Source organism: Malaya genurostris, chromosome 1, assembly GCF_030247185.1.
Source record: "Malaya genurostris strain Urasoe2022 chromosome 1, Malgen_1.1, whole genome shotgun sequence".
NCBI classification, from domain to species: domain Eukaryota; kingdom Metazoa; phylum Arthropoda; class Insecta; order Diptera; family Culicidae; genus Malaya; species Malaya genurostris.
Window position 1 is genome coordinate 17,967,009 of NC_080570.1, and position 13,647 is coordinate 17,980,655.

General features: G+C 34.7%; 1 protein-coding gene across 2 annotated transcripts in view; it reads left to right on the forward strand.

Annotated features, from left to right (window-relative positions):
• The window catches only part of LOC131433970 (glutathione-specific gamma-glutamylcyclotransferase 1), a 72,268-nt gene that overhangs the window by 41,125 nt on the left and 17,496 nt on the right, over positions 1–13,647 (forward strand). The gene's annotated exons all lie outside the window — the stretch shown is intronic.

The window sequence follows — 13,647 nt, forward strand, 5'->3', positions numbered from 1 at the left end:
TTGCTTTGATTGGCACATTGTCGCCAAGCTGATTTACCGGTAGCGACACCTGCCAATGAAAAATAGAACCAAGAAAAGGAGGATTTTCATATCGACAATAGTGATTTGCAACATTTTTATCGTTTATTCAAGAGTACAAATAGATATCAGCTATAAAAGTACACTCGGAGTAGAAGAAAATCGATTTCAAAGTGATTAGTACAATTTTTTTTAGTGTAAACTACGATTGAACATGGAAAATCTTCAGAAATGTCTGAAATTGGGTAAGGTTAGGTTTTTCCGGATCAACATTTTCTAAACAGAAACCAGTGTAATGTTGATTTCTCAAGTGCTAGAATGTAAAGCGATCGAGTACTATTTATTTCGGATATTTTATTTGTTATTTACAAACATTTGAAAAATGATGTCAAACCAAGTTTAATGCTCTATGAATTAAGATCAACATTACCACCTCAGAGTAAAATCTATTTCTTCAATTTCTACTATGATTTTTCAAATGAATTTGCCCGTTTTCACAAGAAATCGTTGAAAAGGTGGAGTAATTAGAAATTAGAATTTGACAGCTCTTGCTGAAAGTATCATCTCTAGACGAGCAGCGCCTCTACATTTCAGTTTTGCGACAATATTCCAATTCGTGTTTGTCTTGTATCCCTCTCAGCAGGCCGTTCAATTTTGTTGATTTTTGAGCGCTTGTTGAACGACATATTGCACGAAATATTCGTTCAATTTGCTGAAACGATTTGTTGTTGTTTTTTCTCTTGCAAAAATAGTGTGAAAATTAAGTGTTACTTTTACATAGAAAGAAAATTTGTTGTTATTCTACGTGAAGTAGAAGTATTGTGCAGGTATGTATTGTTAGTTTAAACAAATAAGTGGAGAAAACTTCAGAAATTCTGCAGTAAAACTAGTCCAACGGGGCTTCAACTCCTCATGTTAAAAATGGCTCAACAATGGACCTCTGTCCGCCGGGTTTGTTGAACGAAAAAAATGGCATTCGGTTCAACGATCTGTTTCAAAATCGGCAAACGAAGGACCCGTGTTGGCCTCCCGTTGAACGATTGATTGGACTTTCATTGAATTCCAACGTATTGGACCAATGAAAGACCACCGTTGAACGTTTTTTTTTTCTAAGTGGGATCCGACGAAATTACATCAATTGAAGAATCCAATCAGAGTGATCACCACGAGATAGCGTTATGGTGATTGTTTTTGGACATATCCCATGTATTTAGAAAAACTTTGGAAGAGTTTTTCAATTTACTTGAGTTTGAACGAATACAGATAGCAAAACCTTACAAATATGGGCACAAAAAATGATTATTCACGTGTTGTCATCAAACATATGATTCTAAATTGTCCTATACACTTGAAAATCTCGGATGAAATTTAAAATTTTCAGTTCACATATAGATTTGATTTAGATGTTAAAACATGAGTAAATGGACGAGTAAAACAACTTTTATTCATAATTTATCAATTAATCTCAAAATCCAATTATGAAAACAAAGAATTTTCCAGATATGAAAACAGTACCCAACCTCACTTCTTCGAATTTGATATTTCATCTTACGATTTCTCCATAAAAATCAATCAAACATGCCACGGAACGTCAATAATAATAAATATTCGAAGTTTTAACCAAATTTTCATACATTTTTGTATGTTAGTATTCGATTCATAGGAAAAAAAATAAAAACCCGGCATTTTTTCGAATCTTCAAGCAAAATCTGAAAATTATCACCATCGCTTAGTTCAAAGCTCGCCACTCGAGCAGCGCAGCGATCGCAAAAGAGTTGGTTGGACTCTTCAATAGCCCAAATATATGCAATTATACCTACGTGCATTCTAGCGTAACGGATTTCGATATTTAAGCTTCCCTTCGTCAAACTTGAATTTAAGTTTTGCATGCAAGCAATTATTTTTATAGCGTTCGCTAATCGAGTTCGTCTTATTTAAACAAGAAATTTTAAGCACTTAGAATTTACCCTGGATACTTGCAAATTTCTCAGCTGAAAACGACATAACCAAGCATTTCATCCAAACTCGCATAACACAGGATCGAAGCAAACCAATTAATGCTTCGAATCGTTTTATAGCGCTTGTTGCCTAGCAGCTACCTTCCTCTGACATGTTATAGTGGTTTTCAGCTGGACATAGAATGCGACGGAATCGTCGCAGAATAGCGAAATAATAAGCATCAGAACCACAGATGCCAGGTTTTCAGATTGGTATGTAAATTTGCAATATCGGTTGTTAGCAGACTTTGCAATTAGGCAGATTTTTTTTGCAGATTTCCGAAGTTTTTATTAACAATCGTCCAATTTAATGTTTTTGCTATTGCTGTAGGGGTTTTGTTTGGTTTTTCTCGTCATACTTCTAAATTTTGAGCGCGCATAGGAGCATTTCTAGTACGTAGACGCCCAAAATTTTGTCTGGCATCTCGGCCAGAATATTGGAAAGTTGATTTAACCCTTTCGCTGTCTGTTGTATTGAGATTAACTAGCATTAGAGTCACAAGAAAAAATAATGTTTTCCCTTGGATCCCTATTGCGCGGACAACCGTAGTTCGCTGCAAAAATGCCAGATTGGTATAGTAATATGTGAGGTTATGGGATGTGTGTGCGGAGAACGGTTTTCCGTCCTTTTCACTTACTTTCCCACAAGCACAATGGGGCTTACTAAGAGAGAACTGCGCTACCCTTTTTTGGAAAAAATGATGTAAATACTGTCGTTACCTATGTTTACTGAGATTTATTTTACGTTTACCTCATTGGTCAAAGTAGAGTGCCTATAACCAGAGTGACGACATCTCATCCGTAATGTTGGCAACAATTCAAAACATTCCATTTGCTTTACATTGAATTGACAGGTCGTTTGCTCGTTTGGAACTGGTAGCTGTCATTCCAAACGAACAGCTGTCGCCACTCTGATTATAGTCACTCTAGGTCAAAGGTACTCAAGATAGAGTGTTCTGCGATTTCTCGTGTCCTATTTTAAGACCCCTCGATGGGCTTGGTTCACTGTCAGTTTCAGTCTACTGAATGAAAAAAAAAAAGCGTCTGATCACTACATGCATCGTAACTATGACAATGTTTGTTTATGTTGAAAAAAAATATCAAGTTGCAGTGTGAACGATATTGAGCACAACATCCAGTGATTCATCACATAAGAAAATGAAAATTACTTAGAATTATTGCTTAGAATATATTTACTTTGTTATTGTCTCATCCCACGAAGCATTAAAGACAATTAACGCAAGAAATCATCATGCGCTGAATGTAAACACATGATTGCTTCCTTTCTAACTTGTATTGTTTCCATGGCATTTTGCCTGAGCTTGTCGACGCTTATTAACGAAGGGTCTGTAATATTACATGATTACTGAGCTTACGGGTTCACGATTACTGACCCAAAATTTTCAATGGATCCTATAGAACATTCTTGAGTTTACCTTTTAACGTTGTGTTTCACAGCTACAGGCACATATATGTGCAAGGATGCTGATTGCAAGTTTATCTGTCAAAATGCAAGGGAAATAAAATTTCCGCTTGTAAAACTATTTATACCTTATTTACAACGCCATTTGCTCAAGCGAAAAGTTAATTTTAGTGTGAAAAAAACTCTTTTACCACCTCTGCTATTTTTGCAGCACCCAAGATTTTGTTTTGAACAAAGAAATTTTTTTAAGGACCGTACAAATACAGAGAAATAGTTTTTTACCGCTCGAAACAACCTCAACCGAAACGAACCAAATTCCGGATCTCGATATTTGTCAACATATCATCTTATAAAATCAAAAATGATTACACGAAATAAAAGAAAATTAATTTTCTTACATTTTCAAATGACCGGTTCTTGCAACAGGTCTTAAAATTCTACAATATAATTGAAATTATATGAGTTCCCCATAAGAGCCTGTGTAAAATTGAATATGCACCCTAAGGCTGTGAATCATTTCGCGGTTAGTTTTAACTTTTAGTTAAAATCTGACACTCGAGCAGTTAATTTGATGTTGTCAAAAATAACCCTGCTCGAGAGCATGGTTATTTTTGACAAATCGAAGGTTATTTTCCGACACTGAAAAAAATCCTGCAATGCAAATTCTAATATTAATTCTTTAGTTGAAATTATTTCCAGTGGAAAATAAACCCAAATAACTTTTCGTCCGTCAAATTTTAAAATGGGCCTCAGTTTTAATTGAATTTATCTACTCGACACAAAATAACCACACAAGTGTCAGATTTTAACCAAAAGTTAAAATTAACCACCGAATGGTTCACAGCCTAAGGTTCAAATAATGAATTTTGATGGCGCGTCAAGCAAAATTAGTTATGCGTTAGATTGCCTATTGGCAAGGGGCAAATGACTCTAAACTCTAGACAATCTCATACTAATAAACTCATTTCAATCCAAAATAATCTTCTCTAATCTCATTTAATTCCAACTAGTCTAGATAAGTTTGGGTAATTTTAAGGTAATCCAACCAAGTTTTGCTTAATCTTGTTTGAAGTGTATCTGTCATTCGAGCTCGCAAACAGAGATGCCATTTATACAGATTTTTCTGTATTATAAAGATTTTTACATGCTCATACAGAACAGACATCGAAGCTAGTACAAAGTTTTCCAAAATTTTATTTGATTAGAGAATACAGATAAATACAGATTTTTCATACAAAGCAATACAGATTTTCTATTAAAATATCTGGCATCTCTGCTAGCAAAAAAGTGTATGACAAGTAGACAAAGAGTTGACCTGTATCAGACCCTGTCAGCTTGGAGCGAAATCTATCTTCAGTTCAGCAACGCCATCGCACGGTATCACATTCAACATATCATGTCAATTGTATGGGTGCGCAGTGCTGCTAATTTGGCGCGCACGAATTTGATATTCCTTCCTCTACTTCTATGTACGAGATTCGATGAGGGTACCATGCTCACAAAAAAGGATGTTGCCAATGATTTGTTCGGGAAATGTGAGAGCTGGATATCTTGTTAATATGATGCCTTTGCCTACGTTAAGCAGTTGCAAAAAGAAAGAAAAAACACAAAAGAAACAAATACTACGTTGACAGCCTCTTATGCCAAAATAATGCTTTTCCAGATCTCGGCTAAACTTTTCTAATCCCATTCTAATCCAGCGAGATCCCTGCTAAACCTTTTTACTCCCGGTAAAACTTGTTTGAGTTCAGACAAAGTTTAGAGTGATTTGCCCCTTGCCTATTGGCCTTCTAACGACAGTTCGACATGTAGATGGCGATGTTGTACAAACGATGATGTCTTCGAATGAAGCTGTCAAAATACATAGGAATGTTTATTCTCCAGTGAATTTTTATTTATTTGCAGATTTCTGTTGTAATTAAGGCAAAAACATTGATTTCTATCAATTAGAATTTCAACCAATATCGCTTGAGAATAAGTCTAAGTTTTTTGCTTTTAAAATGTCGTACAGATTGATAATATTTGACTTTACTTGTTGACACCGATCTGAAATAATTGGTCTGGCCGTTTATTGGACCCGAGTAGTTGTTTAAACTTTTATTTTCTCTAAATTTCTGTTTGAGCTGTTAGTAGAATGTTCTCACTAATAGTACTGTTGTTGTACCGTTGAATTCCACTATGTTATATCACGTCATTACACTCTCACAAAGTCACTATTTTCACAGTCACTATTTTTCCGAAAGTGTTTCAAACGTTATAATACAGATACGTATTTCGGAATGCTATTTGCATCCTTCTTCAGTGTATCGGTTTTATAAGTTTATTGAAAGAATGCTGCAGTGAAGTTCCTTTTATACAAACGTAAGTAGGTAGAAACGTAAGTAGGTAAACCAAAAAAAGGAACAAAAAAAAAAAAAATGAAAGGTAAAAACAGGTAACAGAAAACTGGAAGAGTTAAATGTTTTCTATGTTTGTTTTTATCTTGGATATGGGTAGTAACTGGAAAAGCCAAGAAGATCTATTCCCTTGGTCTCGGTTTAATAAAGAGATGGAGTTGTTTTTGAATATTTCTAAGCTTTCTGCTGAATCTAATTTCCATGGATTGGAAATTTGTCTTAAGATTTTTATGTCATTAGTAGTGAGTTCATGATCTTCAAAAAAGGCATGTTCTGCTACTTTTGACTTGAAGTGATGTGGTAGTCCCTTTTCCAATTCTTTGGATGCTTTCGCTATTTCTGAGATATGTTCCTTGAAGCGAATGTCCAGTGTTCTCTTTGTTTGTCCGATGTATATTTTATCGCAATGAGGACACGAGATTTTGTATACCCCAGACTTTTTCAAATTCTCTGTAGGATCTTTTGTAGAACCTAGTAGAGTTTTCAATTGGTAGTTCATACTGCTGAACACTAAATCTAAACCAAATTTTCTTAGTTTTGATTTTAGTGGGTGTGAAATGTTTTGATTGAAGTCCACTGATATTCTTTTTAAATTTTCAGAAGTGGGGGTCAAAGTTGTAAGTGATTGTTTTTTCAACAGTCTTAATTTTTTATCGAAAATGGTTTGAATTGTATGCTCTGGATATCCATTGAACTTTCCAATTTCGAAAATAAAGTTTTTCTCTTTTATCGCAGCATCTTTTCTAAGGGGCAAAGATAGCATTCTGTGAATCATATGGTGGAATGCTGCCATTTTGTGTTGGTGGGAATGATTAGAAGTATTTGGTATGACACGGTCCGTATTGGTTGGCTTCCTATATATTTCGAAAGTTAAGGATTTTGCCTCCCGGACAATAAGAATGTCCAAGAAAGGTAAACTGTTGTCTTTCTCTTCCTCATAGGTGAATTTAATATTTTTATGTAAATTATTAATTATTTCTAAGAAGTTCGATAAATTGTTGCGTTTGATGATGCAAAATATATCATCTACGTATCTCCACCAGCGATTAGGTAATAATCCCTGCTTATTTAAAAGTTCTTCAAGGTTTGCCATGAATAATTCACATAAAAACGGGGAGAGTGGATTGCCCATTGGTGCCCCTTGTAATTGTTTATAAAATTCCCCTCTGAATTTGAAATAATTTACATCCATGCAAAGCCGGGTTAGAGTAAGATAAGACCGTACTTTGCATTTCCATAAACTACTACTATTTTGTTGAAGTAACCAATCTTCCAACAGATTGATTGAGTCCTTCACTGGGACACTTGGGAATAAGGCGGTTACATCAAAAGATACCATCATTTCGTCATCTTCGATTTCGCCTGAATTCTGAAGTTGAGTAACGAATGCCTGTGTGTTAGGAACTGATTTACTGAAGAATTTTTTTGGCATAGATTGGAATTCTTTTACTAGCCATTTGGATATTTTTTGAGTTGGGGCCCCTACTGAAGAAATGATTTCCCTTATTTCGTTACCAGGTTTATGAACCTTTGGTAGTCCTTTTATTTTGGATAAAGAGGGGTTAGAAACTTTGAGACTACTGAGATTGATATCGAAGTTTGGGTTGCATTCATGAAGAGTTTTATCTACTTTTTTAATAATATCTGGAAGGGGGTCGGCTCTTTGTTTCCTATAAGGGCCGTCATTGATTTTTTTAATTATCAGATTATCATAATCTTCTTTGTCCATAATTACCACTTTGTTTCCCTTATCAGCCTTAACATAAAATACAGGCTTTTCCCGCAATTGTTTCACTATTTCTTTATCACCCATATTTTGTTGATTTTTCAGTGAGGTATTTTTAATGATATCAGCTACAATAGTTCTGGCATCATTAATTTGAGAAAAAGAAAGATTATAGTTATTTAGGCCTGTTTCTACGTCTATAATAACTTGTTCGAGATTTACTTTAGAAGAAATTGCATAATTTAACCCAAGTTTGAGAAGTTTTGTTTGTTCGTTGGTAAAATTCTGAGATGACCGATTGATTAAGAAGTCTTCTGAAAACTGTATTGGAGGTTTTGGGGGGCGGCGTGCGGAATTTTTGAAACGTAAATTTTCGAATTTCTTGTGAAGAAGAATTCGTTTTCGCTCAGATTCGCAGTGTTCTGCAAATTTAACTTTGCTTAGGAAAATTTCGAAACCTTGGGAATATTGTTTCGCTAATTTTAAATGAAGATTATAACACTCCAAAGTTTTCACGTTCAGAATGCTAAACAATTTTTTAGTTTTCTCTTTCAGAATTTCGTGTTGAATTTTATTTTGAATATTTTTAGAAAAAGATCTCCCACCCTTTACCTTGCAGCATGTGGGAGTTAATCCAAATCTACTGCATTTTTTCAAAAATGCAATGTCTCTCGATATTCCCACAATTTTCTTTCTTAACTTAATAAACCTATTAGGCTCACTTGGCTTGGTAACCATTGTCACTAAATTTCTGTTTGAGCTGTTAGTAGAATGTTCTCACTAATAGTACTGTTGTTGTACCGTTGAATTCCACTATGTTATATCACGTCATTACACTCTCACAAAGTCACTATTTTCACAGTCACTATTTTTCCGAAAGTGTTTCAAACGTTATAATACAGATACGTATTTCGGAATGCTATTTGCATCCTTCTTCAGTGTATCGGTTTTATAAGTTTATTGAAAGAATGCTGCAGTGAAGTTCCTTTTATACAAACGTAAGTAGGTAGAAACGTAAGTAGGTAAACCAAAAAAAGGAACAAAAAAAAAAAAATGAAAGGTAAAAACAGGTAACAGAAAACTGGAAGAGTTAAATGTTTTCTATGTTTGTTTTTATCTTGGATATGGGTAGTAACTGGAAAAGCCAAGAAGATCTATTCCCTTGGTCTCGGTTTAATAAAGAGATGGAGTTGTTTTTGAATATTTCTAAGCTTTCTGCTGAATCTAATTTCCATGGATTGGAAATTTGTCTTAAGATTTTTATGTCATTAGTAGTGAGTTCATGATCTTCAAAAAAGGCATGTTCTGCTACTTTTGACTTGAAGTGATGTGGTAGTCCCTTTTCCAATTCTTTGGATGCTTTCGCTATTTCTGAGATATGTTCCTTGAAGCGAATGTCCAGTGTTCTCTTTGTTTGTCCGATGTATATTTTATCGCAATGAGGACACGAGATTTTGTATACCCCAGACTTTTTCAAATTCTCTGTAGGATCTTTTGTAGAACCTAGTAGAGTTTTCAATTGGTAGTTCATACTGCTGAACACTAAATCTAAACCAAATTTTCTTAGTTTTGATTTTAGTGGGTGTGAAATGTTTTGATTGAAGTCCACTGATATTCTTTTTAAATTTTCAGAAGTGGGGGTCAAAGTTGTAAGTGATTGTTTTTTCAACAGTCTTAATTTTTTATCGAAAATGGTTTGAATTGTATGCTCTGGATATCCATTGAACTTTCCAATTTCGAAAATAAAGTTTTTCTCTTTTATCGCAGCATCTTTTCTAAGGGGCAAAGATAGCATTCTGTGAATCATATGGTGGAATGCTGCCATTTTGTGTTGGTGGGAATGATTAGAAGTATTTGGTATGACACGGTCCGTATTGGTTGGCTTCCTATATATTTCGAAAGTTAAGGATTTTGCCTCCCGGACAATAAGAATGTCCAAGAAAGGTAAACTGTTGTCTTTCTCTTCCTCATAGGTGAATTTAATATTTTTATGTAAATTATTAATTATTTCTAAGAAGTTCGATAAATTGTTGCGTTTGATGATGCAAAATATATCATCTACGTATCTCCACCAGCGATTAGGTAATAATCCCTGCTTATTTAAAAGTTCTTCAAGGTTTGCCATGAATAATTCACATAAAAACGGGGAGAGTGGATTGCCCATTGGTGCCCCTTGTAATTGTTTATAAAATTCCCCTCTGAATTTGAAATAATTTACATCCATGCAAAGCCGGGTTAGAGTAAGATAAGACCGTACTTTGCATTTCCATAAACTACTACTATTTTGTTGAAGTAACCAATCTTCCAACAGATTGATTGAGTCCTTCACTGGGACACTTGGGAATAAGGCGGTTACATCAAAAGATACCATCATTTCGTCATCTTCGATTTCGCCTGAATTCTGAAGTTGAGTAACGAATGCCTGTGTGTTAGGAACTGATTTACTGAAGAATTTTTTTGGCATAGATTGGAATTCTTTTACTAGCCATTTGGATATTTTTTGAGTTGGGGCCCCTACTGAAGAAATGATTTCCCTTATTTCGTTACCAGGTTTATGAACCTTTGGTAGTCCTTTTATTTTGGATAAAGAGGGGTTAGAAACTTTGAGACTACTGAGATTGATATCGAAGTTTGGGTTGCATTCATGAAGAGTTTTATCTACTTTTTTAATAATATCTGGAAGGGGGTCGGCTCTTTGTTTCCTATAAGGGCCGCCATTGATTTTTTTAATTATCAGATTATCATAATCTTCTTTGTCCATAATTACCACTTTGTTTCCCTTATCAGCCTTAACATAAAATACAGGCTTTTCCCGCAATTGTTTCACTATTTCTTTATCACCCATATTTTGTTGATTTTTCAGTGAGGTATTTTTAATGATATCAGCTACAATAGTTCTGGCATCATTAATTTGAGAAAAAGAAAGATTATAGTTATTTAGGCCTGTTTCTACGTCTATAATAACTTGTTCGAGATTTACTTTAGAAGAAATTGCATAATTTAACCCAAGTTTGAGAAGTTTTGTTTGTTCGTTGGTAAAATTCTGAGATGACCGATTGATTAAGAAGTCTTCTGAAAACTGTATTGGAGGTTTTGGGGGGCGGCGTGCGGAATTTTTGAAACGTAAATTTTCGAATTTCTTGTGAAGAAGAATTCGTTTTCGCTCAGATTCGCAGTGTTCTGCAAATTTAACTTTGCTTAGGAAAATTTCGAAACCTTGGGAATATTGTTTCGCTAATTTTAAATGAAGATTATAACACTCCAAAGTTTTCACGTTCAGAATGCTAAACAATTTTTTAGTTTTCTCTTTCAGAATTTCGTGTTGAATTTTATTTTGAATATTTTTAGAAAAAGATCTCCCACCCTTTACCTTGCAGCATGTGGGAGTTAATCCAAATCTACTGCATTTTTTCAAAAATGCAATGTCTCTCGATATTCCCACAATTTTCTTTCTTAACTTAATAAACCTATTAGGCTCACTTGGCTTGGTAACCATTGTCACTAAATTTCTGTTTGAGCTGTTAGTAGAATGTTCTCACTAATAGTACTGTTGTTGTACCGTTGAATTCCACTATGTTATATCACGTCATTACACTCTCACAAAGTCACTATTTTCACAGTCACTATTTTTCCGAAAGTGTTTCAAACGTTATAATACAGATACGTATTTCGGAATGCTATTTGCATCCTTCTTCAGTGTATCGGTTTTATAAGTTTATTGAAAGAATGCTGCAGTGAAGTTCCTTTTATACAAACGTAAGTAGGTAGAAACGTAAGTAGGTAAACCAAAAAAAGGAACAAAAAAAAAAAAATGAAAGGTAAAAACAGGTAACAGAAAACTGGAAGAGTTAAATGTTTTCTATGTTTGTTTTTATCTTGGATATGGGTAGTAACTGGAAAAGCCAAGAAGATCTATTCCCTTGGTCTCGGTTTAATAAAGAGATGGAGTTGTTTTTGAATATTTCTAAGCTTTCTGCTGAATCTAATTTCCATGGATTGGAAATTTGTCTTAAGATTTTTATGTCATTAGTAGTGAGTTCATGATCTTCAAAAAAGGCATGTTCTGCTACTTTTGACTTGAAGTGATGTGGTAGTCCCTTTTCCAATTCTTTGGATGCTTTCGCTATTTCTGAGATATGTTCCTTGAAGCGAATGTCCAGTGTTCTCTTTGTTTGTCCGATGTATATTTTATCGCAATGAGGACACGAGATTTTGTATACCCCAGACTTTTTCAAATTCTCTGTAGGATCTTTTGTAGAACCTAGTAGAGTTTTCAATTGGTAGTTCATACTGCTGAACACTAAATCTAAACCAAATTTTCTTAGTTTTGATTTTAGTGGGTGTGAAATGTTTTGATTGAAGTCCACTGATATTCTTTTTAAATTTTCAGAAGTGGGGGTCAAAGTTGTAAGTGATTGTTTTTTCAACAGTCTTAATTTTTTATCGAAAATGGTTTGAATTGTATGCTCTGGATATCCATTGAACTTTCCAATTTCGAAAATAAAGTTTTTCTCTTTTATCGCAGCATCTTTTCTAAGGGGCAAAGATAGCATTCTGTGAATCATATGGTGGAATGCTGCCATTTTGTGTTGGTGGGAATGATTAGAAGTATTTGGTATGACACGGTCCGTATTGGTTGGCTTCCTATATATTTCGAAAGTTAAGGATTTTGCCTCCCGGACAATAAGAATGTCCAAGAAAGGTAAACTGTTGTCTTTCTCTTCCTCATAGGTGAATTTAATATTTTTATGTAAATTATTAATTATTTCTAAGAAGTTCGATAAATTGTTGCGTTTGATGATGCAAAATATATCATCTACGTATCTCCACCAGCGATTAGGTAATAATCCCTGCTTATTTAAAAGTTCTTCAAGGTTTGCCATGAATAATTCACATAAAAACGGGGAGAGTGGATTGCCCATTTTATTTTCTATTACGAAAAATGATGACATAACCTCATTTAGCATTAATATATAAATATAGTTAAGTATTGAAGATATTAAAGCTATACTTTTTATGCACAAGTAGAATGAATGCAAAAGTTATACCCGTTCCGTAGGTTTGTTTAAGGAAAAATTGCTACGTTAGTAACTATTTTCGCATTTAATACTCGATTCCTATATTGCTCTGGGTGATTTGCTAAAAAGCATCGTTTTGTTGATCCATAAAGTGAAACATAGAAGGTGCGGAGTTTATTTGAGTTTTGCGTTTGAAAGCCAATAGGCGTCCTGCCATTAGGTGCAACATTTGAATGTACACAACTTCTAAACAAAGATAAACTCAAGATGGAATAGTATATGATTTTTCATATACACTGAAGTCTTTTTTATGCTAGTTCACGTACCGCATAAAAAACGCATAAAAAAACCGCATAACTCTAAAACTTCGCATAAAAAACGCATGGAAAATCTTCAGAAATGTGTGAAATTGGTTAAGGTGTGTGTGTGTGTGTGTGTGTGTGTGTGTGTGTGTGTGTGTGTGTGTGTGTGTCCACTACAGGTAACCAGCGACTGAAATGAAAACTGTAATATTGTAATATTATCCGCTTCCATCAGATCATCGATGAGAGCTACTGAATCCATTGACTATAAATAGCTTCAAGAGGGCTAGTCGAGTTTCAATCCTAAACTAAATTTTTGACCAAGTATAACAAGACATCGATCCATCCAGATATACCTCCATCCGCGTCAGTATCCTAAATCGCCTTGACTCGAACTTATTTTTCGAAACATTCTTGCAGCGCAAATTCAGAAACATTGATTCAGAGAAGAAGCACTTAATGGACGGATCGAGGAGGCTATTGGCTTTCATTGCAGCTCCAGTGCAATCGACACATTAGCTCCCCAACCATTAATTCATCCCCACAGCTATTGTACCTATTCATTCAAACAGAACTGACGAATTGCTGAAAAATTACTATCAAATCAAATTGGGTCGCAGCTCATTTGCTACGTTTCTGGCTATGGAAGAGCGGACAATTTAACCAAGTTTTGTGCTCCTGAGGCACGATTCAGGGGATGGGTTGGATGTGAGTAGGGATTTCATTCCAGTCTCATGTCCAATAACTACACGTTACACGGATAAAAA